Here is an 11,828-nt window from a genome sequence, read left to right on the forward strand (position 1 = left end):
AGATTTTAATTGATAAACTAATCCTTTAATAATGCTTCTCAAATAATGATCCTTAAATAATTTCCCTCAATTAATGATCCTTAAATAATAATCTTTAAATAATGATCCACAAATAATGATCCTCAAATGATGATCGTCAATAATGATTCTCAAATTATGAGCCTTAAATAATTTCCCTCAAATAATGATCCTTAAATAATAATCTTTAAATAATGATCCACAAATAATGATCCTCAAATGATGATCGTCAATAATGGTTCTCAAATAATGATCCTTAAATAATTTCCCTCAATTAATGATCCATAAATAATAATCTTTAAATAATGATTTTCAAATAATGATCCTCAAATGATGATCGTCAATAATGATTCTCAAATATTGATCCTTAAATAATTTCCCTCAAATAATGATCCTTAAATAATAATCCTCAATAATGGTCCCCAAATATTGATCTTCAAATATTGATCCTTAAATAAATGATCATTAAATAATGATCCTCAAATAATGATCCTTAAATTAATGACCTTTAAATAATGATCTTTAAATAATGATCCCCAGATGATGATCCTCAAACAAACAATGATCATTAAATAATGATCCTTGAAAAATGATAATTAAATAGCTATCCTTAAATAATGATCCACAAATGAGGATTAATGATCCTCAAATAATGATCTTAAAATAATGATCCTCAGATAATGATCCTCAAATAATTATTCTTAGATAATGATCCACAAATGATGATTAATGATCCTCAAATAATGATCTTAAAATAATGATCCTCAGATAATGATCCTCAAATAATTATTCTTAGATAATGATCCTCAAATAATGATCCACAAATGATGATTAATGATCCTCAAATAATAATCTTAAAATAATGATCCTCAGATAATGATCCTCAAATCATTATTCTTAAATAATGATCCTTGAAAAATGATCATGCAAATAATAAGTTCAGGTAAAGATTTATAGAGATAACCTGGCAATAGTTAACTTCCAAACCAAAATAAAAGTTCACAAAGTTTTTTCCTAAAAATTAATCAAAAGAAAGGAATTCCTCCAAAATTAATTAGAAATGGAGAATATAACTTTCTGCCGAACATCAATACAGAAAATCCAATATCTGGAGCACCCACCCAGTCACCGGAAACCAAAACTTCCTTTTCCTCGAGCAAAGAAACTTCTTTTCAAAAAATAAATTTGATCTTTTCTGAATTTTTAATTAGAATTAAGGACTATACCCAAATTTTATAATAACCATATTTAAATTCTATTTCCTTACACAATTTAACTAATTGAATAAGCTGAGAATCTATAAAAAGATAGAGGTATTATTACGAGCTACTTATTTTTAAACTACTTTTATTTTGTAAGAAAACAGATTTTTTGGTGGACGTCCCCTTCCTGGAAGATTGGTGGGACGTCTCCCCTTGAAAACTTTGGAAAATGTTTTCCTGTGACGCCACAAAATGGTTCAAAATTTGGATGATTCCTGAATTATTTGTTCTACCACAGAAAGTTATAAAAGGGGCATCACGTTTACCTCTAACAACCCAGGCCTTGTCAGGGTGTTTAAAAAATGATCAAATCTCCTTAAAATTCCAAGTGTAAGGGGAACTTTTTAGGTGGCAATATTGAAACTATTTCTCCCTCCCCCTGGAAGGTGTTTAAAATTACAAAAAAGATTTAAACACTTTATGAAACTATTGTGTACTTTATCATTATTACTCACTTCATCGTGAATTTCACGTGTGCTATCATGTTTTAATTAGTTTTCGGATTTTCTACAAAAAAATTAGGATATTTCCAAAATATTTTTTTCAATTGAAATAAAAATAAATTTAAAATCAACTTTGTTTAAAAGCTCATTTGATCTAGAAATGGTCATTGAAATAAAACAAGTACACAAACGTTTCATAAAATTACCTATATAACACTATTATTTTGGCACGACGTGCTATAAAGTTTTTGGACTTAATGTTTTCTTTATCGAGAAGGCTTAAGCATTTTTAGAATTAATTAAAATATAATCAAAAACTGTCCAAAAATTTTATAACACTGCGAACCAAAATAACAGTGTTATAAATAATCATTCTACTAGGTTATGTCAGACATTAACAATCCGGTTGATTTTCGGCTAAACTTACGTGTGTTCCTCATGCTAAAATGAATGTTGTTCATATATATATTTTTAAAAAGGTTATACATTATTTTAAATTAGTTTTGTTCCCAGAAATTTATTATTAAATTGATTTTTAGATAAATTAAAGCGTGAAAACAAATCGTCTTTCTGTATATTAACATAAAAAATCAAAATCTTTTTTTAATTAGCAGCAACCTGGAAATCATCCTTTCCTGCACGAAAGATTAGATTTTTCAATCCAGAAATATCAGATATTTGATATTCAAAACATAACACGAAATATCAGGGGAAAAAAACCAGATTCGCAAAACAAATGATGAATAATCCTTTAAAACTGGGTCAGATAGAAATCAGATTATGGGTCAAATTATGGAATTAAAACCAGAGTTTAAAAATTTAAATTTTAAAGGCAGGTGTTTTGGAATCTACCTGGATTTTGAAAATTGTATTTAGAAGTTTGTATTGATTCTGGTATTTTGAATCTGGTTTCCAGGGTTTGGTCTGGGGTGAAAAAACTGGAATTAAATCTGATATTAAGAATCTGTATTTTTAAATCTACATATTGTTGGGTAGCTGGCATTAAAAATCTGGTGTTGGGAAGTTTGATATAAAATCATAGGTTCAGGATTTTTCTAAAACCGGTTTTAATTGAGCACCGGTTTAAGTGGAAGTGGAACCTATTTGAGCCGCGTCTTAAATTTAAGCCGCGGATCAAATTCTTTAAGTTCGGCCTCAGGAATTTTAGAATTTGGGGTTTTAAAAACTTTGAGCTCAAAATTTGAATATTAGAATCTGAATTAAAAAAAATCTGTAAATGTAAATCTAGAATTTGCTTAGCTACTGGGTTTAAAAATCGGTGCGAAAGAATCCGGATTTTAGATTTTTGTTTTCTGAACCTGAGTGTCCATGATCTTGGTTTCAGAATCCTTACACATAGATATTTTACTCTACACTAAACCACACTATTTCTTCGGTCAGAGATACTGCAGTACAGTACAGTACAGAGATACTGCAGTACGCACCGAAAACTTAATGTAGGGGGATTCTATATCTATATTTTCTTACTTATCTTTTTATTATTGTCTGAAAGAGGGTACTTTAGAAGTATGCTTTGCTAATGATAAATACTATTCTACAGTTATAAAAGGTAGGAATTGTATCTAGAATTCTTAATCTTTACAACAATGATTGCTAATTAAAACTTAGGGCTTGAAAAATATTTAAGGATAGGAGACGAACTTTTAGATTTAAAAAACGTTTTCTATTGTTCCATACAAATACTATATCCAAGGAGACTCATAAAGCTGTGGAATAGGAAGACGACTGTTATGATTTTAGAAAGTCCAATAAACATAAAATACAGCAACTGTGCAGTGTACGCAGACACATTTTGCTTAATAAGTTGATTATCAAGCTACTGGTATAATTATTTGCATTCCAATAACATATAATTCACATAAGATTGGTTAAATGTCGTCTTCCTATATTATTACAGGTCAACTTGAATTCAGAGGGAGGGGCTAAAGAAACTAAACACTTTATATTCAGATTATAATCCTCATATCATCTCGACCGTATAAAGTGCAAAAAATAAGACGACATTCGAGACGGTATATTGTTTTTACTGAATTAAAAACGTGTTTAACAATATTCTTATATTTAGCAGGTGTTTATCAATGCTTTCATAATTTTGTATTGTAAGGAAAGTGTCAAAATTATTAAAACTACTCAGGGGCGAAATATTACCCCGGGCGGTTTCTAACGCTAGAGAAGAACAGTTCCTTTAAATCATTATAAATAATCAGATTATCAGCTGGTTTCCCGCGGGATTTAAGAGTAGGAATCATTTATCTCTGAGTCTGATAATAATTAAAGATTCCTCAAAATCATACTTAATCCATACTTAATCATACTTAATCATGCATTATCCAGGGTTTTCCTTTTTCCAGAATTAATTATCAATTAAAAATACGGAGTGTTTTTTTTTACAAAAGATGAGACTTCAGAGACGACTGTACGGAATGTTACCTTATATTCACGAATCCCTGCTCCCATCTGTTTCTTTCTTTGTCCAATAAAAAGACAATTAAAAGACTATATTCAGACCAGAGGACTTTGGATCGTCATATTTTAAGAGTTTTCCGTCGTCTTTTCAGTCTCATCATTTGTGGGTAACCCTGTACCAGCAAAGTTGAAACGACAAAAGATAAAAATAACTGTTTGATTCCGGAATTCACAAAAACAAAATGTATTATCTCTAATTTCTAATTCAGACGTGGTCCTTCAATTTTAATTTTATTTCAGAACGGGTGAAAGATATCAAACTATTTTTTTTTATTTATGAGAAGATTTTTATGCCTTCCTTAATTATATTATTTAATGTTCTATCTGTGTAATCTGTGTTCATTTAAACTTGTAAAATCGGAAACAAAGTTGGTTCCCCCCCCCCATTCATTTGAGCTCATCATTCAAGTATTATCAATCCTGGTATACATGAAAAGTAAAATAATTTTACATTTTTTGGATTTATATGTTATGCTTATGTTATATTTCTAAAAAGGAATTGAATCTTTGTAACAAAATCAAATATTTAAAACCCGATATCTTTAGAACCCGATGTTGTAAACCTTTGATATATATTTCAAACTCTTATTATTTGATTTAACAGAGTTCATAGTTTGAAATATCTAAGGTCTACAACATTTGGTTCAAAGATATAGTGATTAGAAAATCAGAGTTTGTGGCAAAGACTCAATTCCTTTGCGTAAATACCGGAAAATTTTTAAAAAGGCATTATATTTCATTAGTACTTAGTAGTTTAGTTCTTTAATATTTTGAATTATCAATTCTGCTAAAATAAACAGTCAAATTGGTTATATCAAGAGTTTTGTTTTGGCTACAGATGGTTAAACATTTTATATATTAAGAAAAAAGATTGAGCAGTTCTTGAACTGTGGAACTTTTAACTTGTGTTTTTTTGCAAGGTTTAAAATTAACAGGGAAATGTTAATAAAATCAAATCATTCTAATCAAGGATTAACCGGTAACCCTATAATTAAATTCATCCAACCTAACCTAACTCCATCCTATTAACTCTATTCTAACTCCAGCTGTAACTCCATCCGAACTCCAGTTGTAATTCCATCATAACTACAGGACAGCTATACCTCTACCCTAACTCCAGCTATACCTCTATCCTAACTCCAGCTGTAACTCCATCCGAACTCCAATTGTAACTCCATCATAACTACAGCTGTACCTCCATCCTAACTCCAGCTATACCTCCACCCTAACTCCTGCTATACCTTCATCCTAACTCCAGCTGTAACTCCATTATAACTCCAGCTGTAACTCGATTCTAACTCCAGCTGTAACTCCATCATAACTCCAGCTGTAACTCCATCTTAACTCCAGCTGTAACTCGATTCTGACTCCCGCTGTAACTCTATCCTAACTCCAGCTGTAACTCGATTCTAACTCCAGCTGTAACTCCATTCTAACTCCAGCTATAACTCCATCCTAACTACATCTGTACCTGAACTATTTTCAAAAGTGTTGAATTCTGGCAAATTACTTCCTTGTCACAGTAAAAGAGAAACCACAATAAAAAATCATCAACTTTTATGTAAAACAAGGAAAGTTCCTTCATTTTTGCTTGTAAAAAATGTTTAAAGGGTACCTGAGAGAATAAAGCATCTTTAAATAGAGATTAACTCGAATTTTCCTTTAAAAGCCCTGATTTTCTAATATTCATAATATGTAAATATACAGAAATATATCCTGATTTCTGATCTTCAGGATATATCAGAGATAATCTAGCTAATTAAATCCATTAAAGATTAAAACATAGTTTTAACTTGTTCTCTTTCGTGACACAATTCTTTAATCGAGAATTAAGAAAGCAAAAAAGATTTTTCAGAAAAACCTTGAACCTTAATGTGAAGTTAAACCTACATTGGTATTAACTTCTGAGAGTTATGACCATACTTCTAAAACTTAATCTAAAATTTTCAATTCGGATTTGATTCAATGTTTGAACTTTTACTGAACCCGATTCTGGAACTTGAACCTAAAAATCTGCATTAAAAGCTAAACCTGAACCTAAACCTGAACCTAAACCTGAACCTAAACCTGAACCTAAACCTGAACCTAAACCTGAGCTTAAACCTGAACCTAAACCTGAACTTGAACCTCAACCTAAACCCAAACCTGAACCTTGATCTAAACCTAAGCCTAAACCTGAACATGAACAATGAACATGAATATGAATCTGTACGTGAATCTGAATCTGAACCTAAACCTTTTATAATATTTCTATAATTATCTTATCAAAGATATGTTTCTCAGACTGATCAAAAATAGTAAGAAAATGAAAGATGACTTACGAATCAGGATTTTCCAAAACCCGTACTGTTCAGTTCCATTGTCCCTACTTTAATACATAACTGGCGACATAAAATTTCCATGGCACCTACTTTAATACATAACTGGCAATATATAAGTTCCATGGTTCCCGCTCTAATACATAACTGGCGATAAATAGTTCCATGGCACCTACTTTAATACATAACTGGCAATATATAAGTTCCATGGTACTTACTTTAATACATAACTGGCAATATATAAGTTCCATGGTACCTACTTGAATACATACCTGGCAATTTATGAGGTCCATAGTCCCTACTTCAATATATACCTGGCAATATATAAGTTCCATGGTTCCCGCTTTAATACATAACTGGCGATAAATAGTTCCATGGTACCTACTTTGATACATAACTGGCAATATATAAGTTCCATGGTCCCTACTTTAATACAGAACTGGCAATAAGTAGTTTCATGGTCCCTATCCTTTATTACATAACTGGCAATTCATAAGTTCCATGGTTCCTACTTTAATACATACATGGTTCACAGTTCCAAGGCGCTTGTATTTAAAAATCGTTCCAAAGTTTCAAAGTTCCAAGGTTCCTGGTTATATACCTGGAAATATAAAGTGTCCGAGGTCTCTACTCTAAAATATACCTGGAGAAATATTTGACAAGAAGTTCCGAGGTTTGATTAGGAGGAGATACACAGAGCAACTGGTGAATATCTTTCATCCGTAGAATAGAACCAGATACAGGAGATATATAGACAACCTTTATTCATCCATGAATAGAACCAAATACAGGAGATATATAGACTACCTTTATTCATTCATGGATAGACCAGATACAGGAGATATATAGACTACCTATAATATTCATGAATAGAACCAGATACAGGAGATATATAGACTACCTTTATTCATCCATGGATAGACCAGATACAGGAAATATATAGACTACCTTTATTCATCTATGGAAAGAACCAGATACAGAAGATAAATAGACAACCTTTATTCATTCATGGATAGACCGGATACAGGAAATATATAAACTACCTTTATTCATTCAAGGATAGAACCAGATACAGGAGATATAAAGACAACCTTTATTCATTCATCAATAGAACCACCTACAGGTGATATATAGACAACCTTCATTCATTCATGGATAGAACCTCCTACAGGAGATATATAGACAACCTATAATATTCATGGATAGAACCAGATACAGGAGATATATAGACAACCTATAATATTCATGGATAGAACCAGATACAGGAGAGTTAAAACAAATTCGAAATATAAGGAAGACGATTTTACCGACTCAAATGCCGTAGCCTTTTCTCAAGACGTGTTTATCCATTTCCTCCATGTAGCACCCACATGTCAAACCCCGCTCATCCGTTTCCCGCCTCACCCTTCAATAACACATCCCAGCTCAGTCAGGTTTAGAGAGTTGAGCCGGTAACAGCTCCGACACAGGGAGCCTCTTGACTCCTTTATGATGATGACGCAGATACTCAGCTAGACGCTCCTGTTGATCTGCTCCACCAACATGAAGCTCTACATCACCCCCATGACTCCTTTATGATGATGACGCAGATACTCAGCGCGACGCTCCTGTTGATCTGCTCCACCAACATGAAGCTCTACATCACTCCCATGAAGTACCCCCAAATATTCATCATTAATTCCTTTGTTAATTTCTAAATCAACCAATTTTAACTCCGCCTTAAATGCAAATATTTCAAAACTCTCGTTTTTTAAATAAATGTTAGAAATATCCATTTTTAGATCTCTTTATTTTACTATAGTGACTTTTAAAGTTAACAAGGAGATATATAGACTACCTTTATTCATCTATGGAAAGAACCAGATACAGAAGATAAATAGACAACCTTTATTCATTCATGGATAGAACCAGATACAGAAGATAAATAGACAACCTTTATTCATTCATGGATAGAACCAGACACAGGAGCCGAGATATATAGACGACCTATAATATTCATGGATAGAACCACCTACAGGAGATATATAGACAACCTATAATATTCATGGATAGAACCAGATACAGGAGATATATAGACAACCTATAATATTCATCTATGGATTAAACCAAATACATGGAGATATGTTGACAACCTATAATATTCATCTATGGATAGAACTTGATATATAGACATTATGACAATCTTACTCATCGATGAACAGAACCAGATACAGATAATCTAAACAAATATAGATCATATTTTATCGGATTCTTTGAAAATAATTTGAGAAAAATAATCCTGCACTTCATCATACATGACTGCAATCTTTGCCAAGTTGGCGAGAGATACTTCAAAAATAATTGATTTCCTGCAACAAATTCAAATTTTCTAATCCTTATATCTTTGCAAAAGTTGATGTTGTAATCTTTTATATTTCAAACTTAGATATTTTTAATCAAACAGAATTCAAAGTTTGAAACATCAAAGGTATACGAACTCGGGTTGAAAAGATGATGGGATTTAGAAAAAAATCTAGTTTGTGGCAAAAAAACTCATAGTTTCAAATATCAAAGGTCTACGACATCGGGTTGAAAAAACATTGGGATTTTAAAAATCATAGTTTGTGGCAAAAACTGAAATGGCATGAACAATCTAATGACAACTCTTGGCAAACAAATTGACAACATTTCACTAGATTGTAATTCTTATCCCAGTGATCTAACAGAACTGTATGTAAAAAGTAATTTACCTATTTCTGATGAATATTTTCGGAAAATTCTTTTTTTAAAGGAATTGTTACATTTTAGATCAAATGAAATAAAATTAAAATTCCCGGTTTTGGAAGTGATGAACTGTCTCCAAATAATTAACTTTTTTAGTCTTAATAATCTATTGTACTGTTATCTGTATCTACGAAATAAATATATAATAACAATAAGAACTGTTAAACCAAGTTCAGAACATTCCTGATACATAAGAAAAATGGCGTTATGGTTCTTAAGTTGGGCTGTGCCAAGGTTGAAAAACCTCTTGGGATAAATTCTTGCAAAATCTTGCAAACTTTCGCCAACCCCCCAACCATTCCAAATATTCAGATTAATTTAAAGTTCTCAAAATATTTCTATTTATCCTATTTTCCGAATCCTAAATTTTCAAATAGTTTTTCCAATAATTTATTTAAATATTGGTCCAAATTTTTAGGCCTTTCGCTTTATGATGATTCTCTTTTTTAAAAACTATTATTATTATTATTATCAAAACAATCGTTTTGGGGTGAAATTCTCATCAATGTTTGTGTGAGAGCTTGCAACCTTTAAATCAAATCTGCCCTAGAGTGAAAGAATTAAAAAATTAAGCTGCTCCCCTGTGTTGAAAAATAAAGTTGCTCCACTGTGTTGAAAAATAAAGTTGCTCCTCTGTGTTGAAAAATAAAGTTGCTCCCCTGTGTTGAAAAATAAAGTTGCTCCTCTGTGTTGAAAAATAAAGTGTCTACCCTGTGTTGAAAAATAAAGTTGCTCCCTTGTGTTGAAAAAGTCCTAGTTTTGTGTATAAAGTGAACTCCCGAGGCCCGCAGCAAAATGAGAGGACATTTTAGAAACACGAAAAATACAAATAGAATTTTTCAATCAACTTTCTAATGAAACATCTTCAACTGCTATTTGCTTTGAAACAACATTAAATACACTTAAGTATTGATTTAATTTTGTTTTTAAATTCTATAGTTTTCTGGTTCTAACTGTACTGTGAATTTTCTTTAAATTAAAGAGATTATTGATGTAGTACAATAAATGTACAATAGGTGGCAATGTAGACTGCGTTTTGCGTATGCACTGTACAGCTGTATTTGACATTTCGATTTTCATTCTCAGAAAAAGTTATTAGTATTAATAATTTTAGTCTGAAAAGTTGAACTTACAGTAAAATCAGTATGATTTTATGTGTGCATTTTTTGTTATTTTTTTAAAAGTGGTGCTAGAGCTTGCATCAGTTTGATTTTTTTTTCAATTTTTGAACATTTTTGATCCCATATGTACTGTTTCATTTCTTATAGAAGTTAAGATCTACAATCTACATACCATTCGATAAATAATTATACAGGGTTGCCCACAAGGATCGACATTTAAGACGTCAGAGTCGTCTGTACTGACTGTTTCCTTATAATCCATAATCAATGCAACTTTCTTTACTAAATCATATAATAAGCTATCAAAAGATTACTAAAGGCAAAAGACTAAATTCAGTCATATTTTAAGAGTTATAAATCGTTTTTGCAGCCTTATACTTTATGGGTGACCCTGTATATCACTCAAATTTGATAGATCATTTCTTTTAATCTAATTCCGATCGTGATTTCTCTTAATGAAAAGAATAACACAAGGGTTTATGTAATTAATTCTGAATTAATACTAACTATTTATAACACTGTTATTCTGGTTCGCATTGTTATAAAGTTTTTGGACAGACATTTTCTGTTTATCGAGAAGGTTCAAGTCTTTTTAAATTTAATTTTGTCCCTAGCTTTAGCGAGGGACAAAATAAGAACCTTTGAGATATTGAGAAAGTTTAAATCTAAAAACTTAATAGCACGGTGTGCCAAAATAATAGTGTTAAAGGTAATTTTATGAAACGTTTGTGTTCTTGTCTTATTTCAATGGCTCTTTTAAATCAAATAAGCTTTTAAACAAATCATAAGTTCAAATATGAAGGTGATTTCAATTTTATTTTTATTTCAACTGAAAAAAATATCCTATTTTTGAGAAAGAATGATAAAGGACAAATAGTTTCATAAAAAAATTATAAGGGAAATTATATTTCCAATTTAAACTTGTTCCATTATTAAAAACTTGCAGGATTTATATTTTTGGCCTTTTTACATATCAATATGGATTCATGGATCATTCCCAAAAATAAAATCCTATTTGACCGGTAATAAACCTTACCTGGGGTAATGTGAGTTGCCAAACAGAATTTTGGCCCGATCGCTTAAGCTGTTATGCCGTGTTTATTGGATACACACAGACAAGCAAAGAATAAATATAAATAGTGTTCCATCATTTTCTCCTTTAGGGGGAGGAGTCATCAGACTAACAGGGAGGATGCATAAAAATGCTCTCCCCTTATAACATCTTTGTAAACCATTAACCTCCATATCTTACTCCATTGTAAGGTCGTCTTTGACCAAAATTATTCTCCGGTAAACCCAAACCCAATTTTTCATAGGCTCTGACGAAAGACACAACTAGTGCATTGAACACGTTTCAAAAATAATAAAAGCTTAACCCTATTCCTGCTGGGGGGGGGGGTCAATTTGACCCCCCCC

General features: G+C 31.4%; 1 protein-coding gene across 1 annotated transcript in view; it reads right to left on the reverse strand.

Moving 5' to 3' along the window:
• Positions 1-7,218, reverse strand: part of LOC111701023 (histamine H2 receptor) — a 33,619-nt gene extending 26,401 nt beyond the window's left edge. Inside the window, exon 1 of the mRNA XM_023472135.1 lies at positions 7,172-7,218. The gene's annotated coding sequence lies outside the window, so the exon portion shown is untranslated. The remainder of the gene's footprint in view (positions 1-7,171) is intronic.
• Positions 7,219-11,828: the final 4,610 nt, after the last annotated feature.

This window comes from Eurytemora carolleeae, unplaced genomic scaffold, assembly GCF_000591075.1.
Source record: "Eurytemora carolleeae unplaced genomic scaffold, Eaff_2.0 scaffold345, whole genome shotgun sequence".
NCBI lineage: Eukaryota > Metazoa > Arthropoda > Copepoda > Calanoida > Temoridae > Eurytemora > Eurytemora carolleeae.